This window comes from Moschus berezovskii, chromosome 17, assembly GCF_049115385.1.
Source record: "Moschus berezovskii isolate FMDL1 chromosome 17, NW_MosBer_1.0, whole genome shotgun sequence".
NCBI classification, from domain to species: Eukaryota; Metazoa; Chordata; class Mammalia; order Artiodactyla; family Moschidae; genus Moschus; species Moschus berezovskii.
The window spans coordinates 18,568,831-18,585,600 of NC_142476.1; positions in this window are offsets into that span (position 1 = coordinate 18,568,831).

Below are 16,770 nucleotides of genomic sequence, written 5' to 3' on the forward strand. Positions count from 1 at the left end.
AGGCTCCTCCATCCATGGGAATTTTCATTTATAATAAATTGTTTCTTTTATCCATGTGCAGCACTGGGTCTTCTTTGCTGAACGTGGGCTTTCTCTAGTTGCGAGCAGGGGTTACTCTTCGTTCAGCATGTGGGCTTCTCACTGTGGCGGCTTCTCTTGTTGCGGAGCACAGGCCCTAGAGCACAGGCTTCAGTAATTGCGGTGCATGGGCTCAGTAGCGTTGGCATCCGGGCTTAGTTACTCCAGGGCATGTGGGATCTCCCCAGACCAGGGCTCAAAGCCGTGTCCCCTGCATTGGCAGGTGGGTTCTTAACCACTGGACCACCAGCAGACATCTCTTACTATTACCTGAAATTCAAGGCCTGTGTGTCCCCTAATGGGTGCCTGATAAACATCCGCTCACCTTTCCCACTGCAGAGAACCTCAGTCCATATCGAGTGCATGCGTGCAGTGAGCTGAGTACCAGCTCGTGGGATGCTGCAGCACTGGGCTGTCACAGGTAGGAAGGGGCACAAGCAGGGTGCTTAGGTTTTGGAGTTTAAAGCAATGAGTGAGAGGCCAGGGTGAAGTAGTGTTGTGGACTGAACTGTGTCCCCTAAATCCAGATGTCGAGGTCCGATAACCCCTCGTGTCTCTGACTGTGCTCTGACTTGGAGACGGGGTCTTCACAGAGTTGAACAAGTTAAAATGCACTTATTAGAATGGGCCCTAATCAGATATGGCGGGTGTCCTTATCCAAAAGGGAAACTTGGACATAGAGGCCACAGCCGCTGAGGGGAGAGGATGTGAAGAGACCCAGCGAGGAGACACCCATCTGCAAGCCAAGCAGGGGAACCTGGGACAGACCCTCCCCGCCTCGAAGTCCTCAGAAGGAACCAGCCTTGCCGAGACCCTGATTTTGAACTCCTGGCCTCCAGAACTGTGAGACAATATGCTTCTGTGGCTTAAGCCCCCAGTCTGTGCTCCATTGTTCCAAATGCAGACTAATTTGGAAACTGCTGCTGCTGCTAAGTCGCTTCAGTCGTGTCCAACTCTGCGCAACCCCATAGATGGCAGCCCACCAGGCTCCCCCATCCCTGGGATTCTCCAGGCAAGAACACTATAGCTAGGGTGGAGAGCTCCAGACTGGTAATAATGCAGACTGGATTCCTAGTCCCAGTTCAGCCTAGGGACACGGCCAGCAAAGGCCTGGAAAGGCAGCAAGGTCCAGAGCCTGAATCAGTCACTGCTTGTGGCCACTCTTGCCTTCATGCAGGGAAAGGGGAGGGCTATCTCATCAGCACAGCCAGCCTATTACCGCTGGTGAGCTCATTGGACAAGCTGTATCTTCCATCTGGCCCAGGGCTGGGCTCCTGAGACCAAACAAACAATCCCCTGCAGGTGTGTAAGCGGGGAAAGACCACCAGGAGAGTGTCATTTGAGGGGAACCAAAAGCTGGTCACACAGAGTCGGACATGACTGAAGTGACTTAGCAGCAGCAGCAGCAAAAGCTGAAAGCATGAGCCCACACACAGACACTCACTTTTGCAGTAGCTGAAATTACCATAACTAAGGTGATTTCTTAGTGATCTTCTTTGGAAGGCACGTTCTTTTTTTTTTTTTTTTGGCTCCTTTGCATGGTCTGCAGGGTCTTATTCCCTGACCAGGGATTGAACATCTGAGGACACAGCAGTGACAGCTTCAAGTCCTAACCACTGGACCACCAGGGAATTCCCTGGAAGACGTATATTTTAGAAGCAGAAAATTTGAGTTGGGAGGGTCCTTCAAATCCTCTAGTCTAGGGGGGAATTCTGTTTGACCCACAGAATTGTTTAAACATCAGGAGATTTCACAAAACATCGAGAGTCTTAGCATCTCTTGAAGAGTTGAATGCCTGGGGCAGTTTGGGTCGGCAGCTCCATCAGGCAACAGCTGTCTGTTTAGAGGGAGTCTACATGTAACAGTCGGGACAACCCTGCCCTACTGGATTCACTCTTTTACTTTAATTGCCTGATCATGTTGGCATACGACTTTGCAACCTCTAGTCTAGATATCCCTTTTTTAAAGGTGAGAAAACTGAGGCCCAGAGAGGTCAAGTGGTTTGCTTGAGGTCATATAGTAAATTAGCCTTAGAGCCAAGACTAGAACTCAAGCCCAGAGCTCTTTCCTCCTGGTCCTGTTCAGCACCCCAGCCAGAGTCCATTCTGACTGTGCTCCACTGGTTGCTAAACTTTTTTTAAGTTACCCATGCATCTAGACACTGTTTATAATATGGTGAACAAAGCATGGTTCCAACTCTTGTGTCACCCCACTGAAGAACCAATGAGAGGGGATGAAGCAAGAGGAATTAAGGTAGAAATCAGAAGGAACTTCCTGGCTCTTCAAGTGAGAGCTGGCAAGAGTCCACCCTGAGGTCTCTTTTGCTTGAGACATACCTTATCTGCTTGGTCTGAGGAATCAGAACATCTTATGAGTCCCTATGATGGCGCTTTGAAGCTGAAACTCCAATACTTTGGCCACCTGATCCTAAGAGCTGACTCATCAGAAAAGACCCTGCTGGGAAAGATTGAGGGCAGGAAGAGAAGGGGACGACAGAGGATGAGATGGTTGGATGGCATCACCAACTCAATGGACATGAGTTTGAGTAGGCTCCGGGAGTTGGTGATGGACAGGGTGGCCTGGTGTGCTGCAGTCCATGGAGTTGCAAAGAGTCGGACACGACTGAGCAACTGAACTGAACTGTGAGGGCTCTAGAGGAGTCTGTTCTATGATCTCAAAAGAGCACTCTCGGGATTCAAACATCCCCAGCATGGACTGAACCTGCAGTGTTCCCAGCCTTTTGCCCTCTGTCCCTGCTCAGGTGATGCACTGCTGAGTCACTCGTGAGTCTGAGTTTCAGGCAGTGGGATACACGTTTCAGCACAGGCGCCCTGATTCACAACTATAGGAAATCGGGGAATTTCCCTCTCTGGTTCCCAGGCAACTCTTAGCTGGTAGTGTTGTTTAGTCACTCAGTCGTGTCCAACTCTTTTGCGACCCCATGGACTGTAGCCCACCAGCCTCCTCTGCCCACAGGATTTCCCAGGCAAGAATACTGGAGTGGATTGCCATTTCCTCTACCAGGAGATCTTCCCGACCCACGGATCGAATGCACATCTCCTGCATTGCAGGCAGATTCTTTCCCACTGAGCCACCAGGGAAGCCATTAGCTGGTGAGGTGGGGTCTTTTTCATGACCCTGAAGCTTTAGCCTCTACAATATGAAACACATGACAGTAAAGCCACGTGACCCAAATCCTACTCTCTTCTTGGCAGGGTAGAGGGCATGGCAACTGGAACCTTTCCCAATGGCTCAGTACAGTGGAGATTGTTCCTGGAAGCAGTGACAGCAAATAAGCTCTGAGACGAGCCTGAGCATCCGTGGGGCTGCTAAAGAAGGGCTGGGGACTGCAAGCTAAGCAGTCTGATTCTCTGCTCTGTCAGAGGAACTCGGACCCCAGCCAGCCTCTGGAAGGCAATTCTGGAGCCCATCAGGTCTACCCCCAAGTCCTGAGGTTTTTCTCTGGCTCCATCAAGGGTTTCAAGGGACTAGGGCTACGAGGAGCCTAACACACTGTCTGAACCACAGCCTAAACTGTAATGCATTTTGGTGTTGCCTCTTCCTCTGTCCCCTTTCCCTCCATAGACTGCACCCCAGAATACCATCCAAATCCTAGAAGCATTGAGATTTCTGCAGCAGAAATAAATCCATAAATGAATCTCACGTTCCAACCTAGACAATGACATAGACTTTGGCTTGAGACTTTAGGAGAATTCCCAAGAAAGTGTCCACAATTATTTGCTTCTGACTCTCTTTTTATCCGTGGACCAAGCTGAGCCCTGGTAAGTGTTCTCAGAGAAGCAGCTTTCTTTATTCTAAACTTGGGTTTGTGTGAGAGGAGGAAGAGGAGGAAAAACAAAGCTCAGTAACTCCCTTGAAGTACGATGCGCGCCCCTGGAGACCTCCCTCCATTCTTGTTCCCTGCAGTGCTAATCTGAGAATCCACTTCCATCTCTCCCGGCAAAGGAAGCTTTAGACCTGCAGACAAAAGCACCAAATAACAGGTTCTTGAACATGAATGTTCATAGTCCCCATTTCAGATACACTACTCTGCTGGGATAGAGCGGTGTTGTGATTCTAACTTCACGGTCAGCACCAAACAACCGATCCCGTGCGTATCTGCAGCTGTGAAAGAGATCCTGGATATGAAAGCTCTCTGAAATTCACAAGTGGGTGGGAGGGCTTCTTACTGCCATTATCTACTTTTTGTTTCCTCCTGTAAATCATTCTCTCCACGCCTCAATCAAGTCCCTGGGGGCAGCAAGGCACCGGCCAGACAGAAACTCTGGTAAGCCACGAGCTCCCAGCACAGGGCCAGGCGCAGGGTAAACTCCAGGAGCACAGGACAATGTGTTGACTTCAGAAAAATGAGTTTTCTGGGGATACAGGATCTTTGGGGGGCAGTGTGCTAAGAAACTAGATTTTTGTTGTTGTTGTTCAACAAGACTGATTGACCGAATGTGCTTTATCTTGTCTCCCTCCCCGGGCCGTTCCAGTAAAATGACAATGAAGGAATTTTAAAAAAGGGTATTAACCCACAAGGTTAAGAGAGGACAAAAGCACAAGCAGGGAGATAAGACGGGATGAAAGATTTCAACAGAAAATATTAGGAGATGAAATATTATTTCAACAAAAACAAGGAGTGGGGAGGTCTGATATTTTGATTATAAAGCTTTCAGTACTATTTGATTTTAAAGCAGACAGACATAAAATTTAAGAAACGTTCTGTTATGAGGACTTCTTTCGAAAGAAAGGAGGAAGGGCCCCAGGGAGTCAGGAGAGACCTGGATGTCAAATCTTGGTGACAGCAGAGCTTGTCACTGTTGCTGTCTGAGCCCAAGGCCCTTCCTCTGAAGGAGCTGGACGAATCCCACAGTTGCCTTCTAGTCCTAACAATTACCACTTCTACAGGTAAGTTCTATGGGCATAACTGACGTCCTCAGAAAAACCTGTACTTTGGAATTAGTCCAAACTTGTCTCGAATTTCCCCTCTTGCAGTTCCTAGCTGTGTGAACTGGCTGAGCCTCGGTTTACTCAGCTCACGCACGAGGATACCGCCCATGTCTCGGAACTGGCAAGAGGATTCAATGACATAAGTCAAGCAGCAAGTGTTCCTTTTCTCCACTGCTACGCCTCCCACCTTTAGGCAGGGATCTGCCATAAGGCATTGGCTTAGTTAAAACCCAGAGGGTTCAGAAATGAGTTTGGTTTGGTTTTGATTTAGTTGCTAAGTCGTGTCTGACTCTTTGCAACCCCATGAACTGTAGTCTGCCAGGCTCCTCTGTCCATGGGATTCTCCAGGCAAGAACACTGGAGTGGGTTGCCATTTCCTTCTCCAGGGGATCTTCCTGACCCAAGAATCAAACCCAGGTCTCCTGCATTGCAGGCAGATTCTTTCCCAACTGAGCTGTGACAGAAAGGAGTTACAGTGTATTTATTCTTGGGGCAGAGAGAACAGTGAAGCACCTCATTTCTGCTGATTGGACTACAGGCAAGGTCCAAGTGTGGATGTCAGAGCCTAGTGAATAATTCCTTTGGGGAGATGTCGCTAACTAAAGGGCAGACAAGGGAGGGCATAAATGAGAGGTTCTTTGACCAAGTGCCTGCCCCACCTCCACCCCCATCCTTCCACCCCTCCTCTGTAAGAATCTCTTAACAGAGTCCACATACCCAGCCTCAGCCTAGACTAGCCTCCTATTCAATTACTGTGGTTCTGCAGAAAAGGTGAAGATAGTGTCCACAGGGATTTCCACTCTCTCGAGTGTCTCTGGACTTGCGCACTGATTTCCACACCATGGGCTCCCTTCCACACTAACTTTTTTTTACGTCACTTGAAACTTTAGCTGTATAACGTTCAAAAATGTCATCCGCTCTGGAGGCTGTCCCTGGGTGCTTACAGCCTGAACCACATCTCAGTTCTCGCAGCCTGAATCCCAATTTGTCTGAGCTAAGCTGAGGCCCACAAGGTGACTAAACAAGATAGAGAGTTAACCCAATCCAGGACGAAAGAGAAGATATACACACAAACATAGGAGTTCAGCATTAATCTCATGTAAGTCCTGACCCCAAGAATCTGCGAGTCAAGATCAAAAAAGGATCCAGATCTTTTCTAAGACGGACCCAAACCAGAGCCCTGGGTCCATCCCACGTGAGACACGAGCATCATTCCTTCATTCATCCTTCAGTAAATATTTATTCAGTGCCTCCTATTCGCCAGACAAGATCCCCACCATCAGGAAACTTACTGCCTCCTATTGTCTTCCTCTAAGCCTACTGAAGCCCTCTGTTTAAACTTTCACTTATATATCCTTCTACTATTGTGGCCACCACCCCCCACCCCAGCTTCCACCCCCACCCTAATCTCTCCTAAGGCCCTTTGTGAGCTCTCATTGGTTTACTTTCTTCGTCGAAAACATTCTGTAAGACTTAGAGGAGGAACTTACAGTTGCCAGGGGGAAGGAATAGTTAGGAAGTTTGGGATGGACATGTACACGCTGCTATGTTTAAAATAGATAATCAACCAGAACCTACTGTACAGCACAAGAAACTCTGCTCAGTGTTACGTGGCAGCCTGGATGGGAGGGGAGCTTGGGGGAGAATGGAGGAGAATACATACGTACATGTATGATGTGAGTCCCTTCGCTGTTCACCTGAAACTCTCACAATATTGCTAATGGGCCGTGCTCCAATATAAAATTAAAAGTTTAAAAAAATTTGTGCCACTCCTCAATGTTTATTGAGTCAAGAACCTTGATTCACTCATCCAGCAAATGTTTGCTGTGTATCTGCTGTGTGCCAAGCTCTGTTCTAGGTGCTGGGGATACAACAGTGAGCAAGAGAGAACAGCCTCTGTCCTCCTAGAGCTTATATGCCAGTGGTGGAGACAGACAGCAACCAAGATAAACAAAAGCAGTAAGAAAAGTCAGCTGGCGATAAGTTCTAAAAACAACAGGCTTCCCTTGCAGCTCAGCTGGTAAAGAATCCACCTGCAATTCGCGAGACCAGGGTTTGATCCCTGGGTTGGGAAGACACCCTGGAGAAGGGAACAGCTACCCACTCCGGTATTCTGGCCTAGAGAATTCATAGTCCATGGGGTCACAAAGAGTTGGACACGACTGAGGGACTTTCACTTTCACACTTTCAAGAAGAAGAGGCGGTGAGGGAGAAGTAAAATTTTAGATAGACTTACCAGAGAGAAGATGACAATCTGAGCAAAGATCTAAGAGCATGAACCCTGGGGAGAGCAGAGGGAAGACAGTTCCAGAAAGAGGGGCTGGCAAGTGCAAAGGCCCTGGGCTGAGAGCACACTGGCCCAATAAAGGATGAGCAGAGAGGTCAGAATGAAGCCCGGAGGCTGGCAGAGAGTGAGGAGAGAATAGAGGTTGTTGGGCTGTGAGATTTGAGATCTGATAGCTGCAGCTTTCACTCTGAGAGAGAGGGGGGCCACTAGGGGCTTTTGAGCAGAAGAGTGACAAGGGGTGATTTGTTTTGCAGGATCAGTCTGGCTGCTGGGTTTCAGGTGGAGAGAAAGGAGAAAGGGACCAAGCAGAGAGACGAGTTGAAAGGCTCCTTGCTGGCCCTCATCTGTGTGTCCAGTCGCATCTCTTACTATTCCACTGCCCTGCCGCCCTAATCGACGCTTCTTCCCTGAACTCACTTTGCAGTTGCTGACCTGTTACCCTCAATGAAGCGGCCTCTGCTTGAAATAATCGTCACAACCGGAATAATAGCTGCTACTTATCCAGCATTCATAATTTTGTTCGATTTCAGTGTTGTCTAATTTCACTTACAGACATGGTTTCGTTTAATGCTTCTATTTTGTCCCTATTTCTTGGGAAAGCTGAGGTTTTTTACAAGTTGTTACCAATAAGAAGGTCCCTGGGCCCAGTCATAACCTATAGAACCATTGACGCCTCTTTGTTCTCAAGTGAACCATTTGATTTCTTTGCAGGTCTCCAGACTGTGTGACCCTCTGAGCAATGGCTCACAGGAATGATGCACAAAGGGAAAGGAAGGTGTTAAAGATGAAGCTCAACATCAATGATCTGCATAGAAAAACCAAAGCTAAAGACGTTTTAGGCAAAGAGAATGGCACTGCAAAGTACCACACAGAATGGTCAGGAAGTTGCAGTTTGCTGGAGTGTAGCATTTATAGGGAGGTAAACGGTAACCCACTCCAGTATTCTTGCCTGGAGAATCCCATGGACAGAGAAGCCTGGTAGGCTACAGTCCACGGGGTCGCAAAGAGTCGGACCCGACTGAGCGACGGAACGGAACGGAACGGATTAAGCAGGAAGCAATGACCAACCCAGACAGCATATTAAAAAGCAGAGACATTGCTTTACCAACAAAGGTCCGTCTAGTCAAAGGTATGGTCTTTCCAGTAGTCATGTATGGATGTGAGAGTTGGACTGTGAAGAAAGCTGAGCGCCGAAGAATTGATGCTTTTGAACTGTGGTGTTGGAGAAGACTCTTGAGAGTCCCTTGGACTGCAAGGAGATCCAACCAGTCCATTCTAAAGGAGATCAATCCTGGGTGTTCATTGGAAGGACTGATGCTAAAGCTGAATCTCCAATACTTTGGCCACCTCATGCGAAGAACCAACTCATTTGAAAAGACCCTGATGCTGGGAAAGATTGAAGGCGGGAGGAGAAGGGGACGAGAGAGGATGAGACGGTTGGATGGCATCACCCACGCGATGGCCATGAGTTTGAGTAAGCTCCGGGAGTTGATGATGGACAGGAAAGCCTGGCGTGCCGCAGTCCATGGGGTCGCAAAGAGACGGACACAACTGAGTGACTGAACTGAACTGATTAGGCAGGAAACAGAACTGAAAGGCCTTGAAGGTTATAGCAAACAGCTGGACTTTCTCTTGTTTACGGTGAGGGAGCATCAAAGGGTTTAGATAAACAAAACTATCGTTTAATTTCTAGCAAGGTGGGAATGTTGAGGACTGTGGCAACCTGGAGAGCGTGATTTCCTTTCAAAGGAAACAGCCCTAGTCTGGTTGATAGTTGCTGTACAGAAAGGCAGGCCCAGTTTTGCCCACTGGGAAATCCAGATGTGTACATACAATCTTCCAACATTTTATATGTTTGCAACAAGTTTTTCAAAACTCTTAATTGCATATAAAGCACCCCACAGGAGCTGCCCTTTGGGGACTACTGCCTGCAGTGTGAATAAGCGCCGCTGTGTTCTCATTGCTTGCCACAGGGCCTGGCAGCCAGTCAGTGTTCAAACACATCTGCTGACTGCGTGTGCATGGGTTGTTTATTAGGATTCCCACTTTACACGTAGGAAACTGAGGCTCGTGGAGGGTAATAGATGATGTGAGAAAGGGCCACAGTCACGTTCAAGTTCAAATCTCTGAACTTGGAAATCAGCAGAATGTCTTGTACGAGAGACGGCTTAAGAGTAGAAGAGTAGAAACAGCTCTTCATCAGACCCCTCCACCAGCCCCCATCCCCTATCCAGGCCGTGGGGACGGCCCCATGTCCTACGCACACCTCCACCTGGTTTCGACCCCCCTGGGGAACTTCCCATCCCACTCTCTGGGTCCGCTTCCCCTCTCTTATCTTGTTCAGACCTAGGAATCAGAGATGAGACAGCCCACTCCCCACCTGTCCCTCCTCAGCCCACTGACATCTGTAAAACGTTGAGTTGCTAGCAGTAACAGTCTCTTTGGGGGCTTTCAGATCCAAGCAAGGACCCATCAGATCTTGCTAGCCAGGATTCTGGCCGACTAAATCCCTAGGGGTACCAGGTAGCCTGGAGGCTTTTCCTGCTCTTGTTCACTATTTACAAACATTCATCAGCAGAGCTGGGCATAGCTGCCACATACATAGAAATGGAAGGAGGTGGGGAAACAGGAGAGCCAGGGACGGGGAATTTGGGGAAACGGAATATCAGTGTTGGAGGCTTTTAAAATCAGGATTTCTGCTAAGATGCGCTCAGTTGACATAAAATCAATCCTGCCTTCCTTCCCTTCTTTCTTCCTCTCTTCCTCCCTTCATCAACTCAGACCATAGGTTGGTTAGTCAGTCAAGGAACATTTATTGATGAGTGTTCAACAAATTCCCATAATTGGCAGGTAAAAATCATTTGAATGATGCCCATGACCTAAGTGTGTCACACTTTATTCACTTTTAATTTATTAAGAAAGGATTACGTGAGAAGGAAACACTAGTGTGTTTTACCAACTATTAGAGTTGGTGAGGAAAAGCTGCTGTTGTTCCCCTATACAATTCTTAGAGTAATCCGCCAGTTTCTGGACTCCTTCCAGAATCTCGTATCTGAAAGCACAGTCGCGGCTCAGTTCTCTGCTTTCCACACCAGAACCCCTTCTGCTGCCTTGTGCGCCAGTCAATTCATCTTGCACACGTGCATTTTCCTTAAATGGATTTATTTTCAAGTCTGCCGGGGGGATTTTTCTTAAATTTAATTTGTAAAAGAGTCTTTCTTCTCTGAGGTCATTCAGCAGGGGGTACATGGTGAGTAGGAAGCTGGCCGGGCCTGACCTGTCTGACCCCGTGCCCTTTCCATTAGGTCATGGAAGGGAACCAGAGCTGCTGAATGTTAAATCTCGTCCAGGGGCCCAGAGTGATCTCCCGGACCATCTGTCTGTCCTGGGGGCGTGAAGAAGGCACGAGAGGCTCTGCCCTTGACCCTGAATGACTTGAACCCGGGGGCTGGATCTGGGGCTTTCAGGGGCCTGGGAACCTCTCTCTAAGGGCGTCAGTGTCTGGAGGCCCTGAGAGTTTCGGAGTTTCGGAGCTGGCCCGGCTGCCTCCCAGGAGCTCTTCTGCACTGTGGCAAGTGCCAGCTCGCCCTGGGCTCCCGCCCAGCCCAGGAAACCAGAGGTATTTCCAGCTCAGGCCCAGACCCGTCCCGGCAGTCTGGATTCCACTGCCGAGGCAGGGCGCTCATCAGTGCCCAGGGACCATTTCTCTCTGGTGTTTGTCACAGAGGAATTTCCATTCCAGCCGTTCAGGGCGATGCGGGCAGCTGGGTGGCCACGGGGCTTCTCCCTCGAGCTACGGAGGGCTGGGGTGGATAGCAGGGTGTCGAGGGAAGGGGAGCTCTAGACATTCAATCCCCGAGGCTGTTTTATCCCCAAATCCAAGGCAAACAGAGGAGTTGGGAAGGCTGGACTGTCTGCCTGCCCCACGGCCCAACCCTGAGTCCCGCCTCGGATCGCTGAGAGAAGGACCTTCCCACAGGAGAGGGGGGAAAGAGGCTGGGTCTGGGCAGGTCTGGAGAGCCCCGATCCCATGGCCCCAGGGGAACATGCCCCAGCTCGCTGAGCTCTCCGGTAGGCGTCTCTGGGGCTAGGAAGCCCAACCTCTGATATCACGGGGGCCGTGTTTGCATGTAAGCATGCGTGCGCCTGTGGGTATATGTGTGTGCGTGTAAGCAACAGATAATCGTTTAGTGAACCATGCACTTTTTGCTTATCTGAAATTCAGATTTAATTGAGTGTCCTCTTCTTATCTGGCAACTCCAGTAGAGAGGGCAGGGTTCGGGAGGACTAGGCTGAGGCTGACACTCCATGCCCCTGGGTCTCCAATTTCAGGGAGGCAAGGGCCAGCATCTGGACACATATCCCTGTCTTGACCTGCTCCCCACCCTGAAGCGAGAGAATTCCTTGAGCCCTGCCTTTCCCAAAGAGCTGGGGCCCCTCGAACTTCAGACTGCAGTTCTGCAACTCCAGGGCCTTTCATGTCAACTGGTATGCAGCATCCTGGAGTCCCTTTGAAGATGAAAAGCTCTCCTGAGAAATGCTGGGTTGTTGTAATTAACGTGATTAAAAGCAATTTTGCTCACAGCCCTGTAGGAAATTGGGGGACTTCACTTCTCATAAGAAATACCTACCTCCCTCTCCCAGGAGGTGGCCAACCTCTTCTAATCCAGTGTTAGGGTAGATGTCCCTGCCAGCTCCAGTCCCTGCTCCCACCTAACTTGACTTCATTGTTGTTTTGTTGCTAAGTCACGTCAGCCTCTTTGTGACCCTATAGACTGTAGCCCGCCAGGCTCCTTTGTCCATGGAATTTTCAAGGCAAGAACACTGGAGTGGGTTGCCATTTCCTCCTCCAGAGGATCTTCCCAACCCAGGGATTGAAAGAGCGTCTCCTACATTGGCAGGCGTGTTCTTTACCACTGAGCCACCAGGGAATCCCCAACCTGACTTAGACTTGTCTTTTTACCGTTCAGATGATTTTTCACTACAAGACACCCGACTGTCCATGCACAGTAGCCAGCCTCTCTGGGGAGATGTCTGTACCTTTTTGATGATCGGTAAAGCCTGGAGCTAGCTACTCTAGCTCTGAACCAGAGAGAAGGAGTGCTAGCTGCTGCCATCTCTCCTCCCAACCTAAAAGCCCTGACCACTAAGAGCAAACTCTTCTTTGATTCCAGGAATTAGGTTCTTGCTGTGCCACGTGACCATGCAGGAGGTGTGTAAGCGTTTCTTTCTGAAGGTAACTAGTCACACAGTGGTAACCAGGGCAGCTAGAGGTCATGCCCAGAGTCTGCTGTCTTAATTACTTATTTCTAGAAGTGCACCCTTCTGCTTTCCCCAAGGAAGTGATCAACTCTTGCACAGGAAGAACCAGAGCCTTTCATTCTCTAAAGGTGTAACATGGAGGAGAGACCCAGCATTACGAATTGGGCTGTGCCAAATGAAGGTTTGTGATAAACCAAAAAGGATGTCTGCCTCGCTCAGAATTCCGAGGACTCCTAGTAGTTATCTCTGGGTTTCCTGGCATACCTACCATATGATTTTTACCTGGCCTGTTATATGATTGTAAAGACTTACAGAAATGTTTTCTGCTGTTACTATTCACAGCGCAACCCTCTGCCCAAACTGGCTGAAGCTTCAAGAATTCAGACAGTTGACTCTGATGATGGCAAATTAGTGAGAGGTTATAAAATTCCCCTATCACCTCAAATCTGACTTCAATAGTTTTGTATTTGTCCTACCCCAGACTCTCTTAGGAGATCACAAGAAAGAAAACTAGAGTCCTAGACCTCAGAAGAATATGGTGTCAGTGCCTGGTCTTTACAGCCTGTTCCTCTCCCATACATGTCCATACAGACAGACACACATGTACACACACAGAGAGACTCACACACACACACACACACACACACACACACACACACACATAAACACACTCCCCTGGGAGCAGCAGCGTCCATTCCTCCCTACCCTTCCTGTTTCATTCATTTTAACAGGAACTTGTGCTTAAACAGTACAAAATGGTCAACAGTGATGGCTCACCCTGAGCTTTGTGGATCTAGTCTCTTTGAGATTCAGAGTCACTGGAGCATGTCAGGTGAATAAAGGGGAGCCTGACAGAGGCTCAGTGACAGAGAGTTGTGACAAGGCCACTGAAATGAACTTTACCGTAAGACAGTGGCGACCTAGGGCCTGGAGCCCATTAGAGGGAAGAGCTGGCTCTGGGAATAGCTTGAGGCTGATGCTGAAGCCTCCTTCCAAGCCACCCACTTTGACTTATGGGCATACCAAGGGAAATGACTATACTCTTGTCAAGTGAAGAATCTGGACCCTAAACTAGCTAGGGAGCTAGTTGCATGCCCGAGAATGAGTATAAAAAATTGAGGGGAGCCATGGAGAGGGCACAGGGAAGGCCAAGGAGAATGCCTGCTCTTGTCCACTGGAGCACAGCCAGGCTTTAGCAGTGACCGCTATTGAGTGTAACCAGGAGTGTCTCTTCGGGCTGGGTCAGCATCATTGAGAGACTTGGCCATAACCAGGATGAAGACTGGACTTCTTGTTAATCTACTCATGGAGAAACTTGGTCTCTTAGTCCATCTGGGCTGCTATAACAGAATACCACAAACTGACTGGCTGATAAAAAAGACATTTATTTATCATGGTTATGGAACTTGGGAAGTCCAGGAAGATTTGGTGGCTCCTGAAGACTTACTTCTAAGTTCTTAGAAGGCCATCTTCTTGCTGTGTCCTCCTATGGTGGAAGAGGTAAAGTGGCACCATCCCATTAAAATGGCACCATCCCATTCATGAAGGCTCCACCATAAGGATCAAATTATTTTCCAGGGGCCCCAGTGCCGGCTAACATCACATTGGGGGTTAGGATTTCAATGTGTGAATTTGGTTGTGGGGCTTCCCTGGTGGCTCACCTGGTGAAGAATCTGCCTGTAATGTGGGAGTGCTAGGTTCCATCCCTGGGTTGGGAAGATCCCCTGGAGAAGGGACTGGGTACCCACACCAATATTCTGGCCTGGAGAATTCCATGGACTGTATAGTCCGTGGGGTTGCAAAGAGTCATGCACAGTAGAGCGACTTTCACTTTCACTTAAGGTACAGGAGTGGGGGGTTCAGTCTGAACAGAAACGTTCAGTCCACCGTACTCATTGACTATGCTAAAGCCTTTGACTGTGTGGATCACAACAAACTGTGGGAAAATTCTTAAAGAGATGGGAATACCAGACCACCTTACCTGCCTCCTAAGAAACCTGCATGCAGGTCAAGAAGCAACAGTTAGAACTGGACATGGAACAACAGACTGGTTCCAAATTGGGAAAGGAGTACATCAGGCCTGAATATTGGCACCTTGTTTATTTAACTTATATGCAGAGGACATCATGTGAAATGCCAGACTGGATGAAGCACAAGCGGGAATCAAGATTGCTGGGAGAAATATCAGTAACCTCGGATAGGCAGATGCCACCACCATTATGGCAGAGGGCAAAGAGGAACTAAAGAGCCTCTTGATGAAAGTTGAAAAGAAGAATGAAAAGGCTGGCTTAAAACCCAACATTCAAAAAAACTAAGATCACGGCACCTGGTCCCATCACTTCATGGCAAATAGATGGGGAAACAACAGAAACAGTGACAGGCTTTATTTTGGGGGGCTCCAAAATCACTGCAGATGGTGACCACATCCATGAAATTAAAAGACGCTTGCTCCTTGGAAGAAAGCTATGACCAACCTAGACAGCATATTAAAAAGCAAAGACATTACTTTGCCAACAAAGGTCCGTCTAGTCAAAGCTATGGTTTTTCCACTAGTCATGTATGGATGTGAGAGTTGGACTATAAAGAAAGCTGAGCGTTGAAGAATTGATGCTTTTGAAGTGTGGTGTTGGAGAAGACTCTTGAGAGTCCCTTGGACAGCAAGGAGATCAAACTAGTCAATTCTAAAGGAAATCAGTCCTGAATATCCATTGAAAGGACAAATGCTGAAGCTAAAGCTCCAGTACTTTGGCCACTGATGAGAAGAACTGACTCATTTGGAAAAGACCCTGATGCTGGGAAAGATTGAAGGCAGAAGAAGAAGGGGATGAAAGAGGATGAGATGGTTGGATGGCATCACTGACTCAAAGGACATGAGTTTGAGTAAGCCCTGGGCGTTGGTGATGGACAGGGAAGCCTGGTGTGCTGCAGTCTATGGGGTCGCAAAGAGTCAGACACAACTGAGCAACTGAACTGAAATGACTCAGTGTCATCAGATACCTACTTTAAAAGAGACTCAGTATCTTTAGTTAAAAGAATCACAGGGACAACTTTGAAGAACAATTATTCTTCAGATTAACATGTACCCTTTGTAGAAAATAAACCTTAACTATCTTTTCTAAAAGAAAAGGCTAGTATTTTCTTCATCTTTGAACAGGGCTACAAAATTCTCTTTCTTTTCTTTTAATGATTCTTTGTGGTCTCTTTGCTTTCAGAAGAACAAACTCTGATTCCTGGGTGTATTCCTGGGAGAATGTCCTCTGCTCCTATCTGACAATGCTCAGCACTTACCTATGTTGCCCTCACCTCCTTTCCTGCCTTATCCCAAATACAGACATGTCATCCACCCCAGTCATCAAAGGGACTGCAGTTGCAGTCACTTTGGAATTAGAGGACACAATGATCCAAGCATTCGTCTGGCTCAAAAAAATCCTCTGTCCAGGCAGGGCTGGAGGAGCTCAAGTTTGTAGAATGGGGGTAGTCCCCCTCTGTACTCGGTATTAACTTACAAGCAGCTTTGCAATCTGCCTTTGTGGAATTTTCAATGCAAGAATTTATGGTAAACTCATGAAGGACATCTTTAGTTGCAAACCTTACTTCTTAAATTTTTTAGTTCTAGCCAGAATAAATGCCCAGAGAGGGAGACAAGGACAGACAGAAAGCACAAGAAGAAGCTAGAAAATCTTCTTCATGAGAAATGTATGGTGGTTAAACGTGGCAAAGGCTGACACTCGTGGGCTTCACCATGTGAAGAAGAAAAGTTGCCCCTCAAATGAAAGGCAGATCATTGCCCAAGGAAAAAGATTAAGATCACTGAAGCCTCCCACACCAGATGTAATAGACTCAGCAGTTAAGCCCGTGATGGGAGGACCACACTGGGGAATGATTTGCTAACAGTCAAAAGTGGGACAGCACAACAGCTGCTGCTGGTTTGGGCTAATAGGCAATTATAAATTCAATTTAATTCAAGATGGTAATTCTTCGTGTTTTGTTTTTTTTTTAATTTTTTTAAAGTAGGACCATAGTCTATATTCCGAGGATTTTTCCCCACTTCTTTCCTTCTAAAGAAATACATTCTCAAATTGTCGTGTAGGTTAATCACCGGTGCTCAGAAGAGTTGTGAATTTCACGGGCAAAATGGCACATAAAAGATGATGAAGAAAAAAAAATGCATCACATTTCAGTCAGGCCGT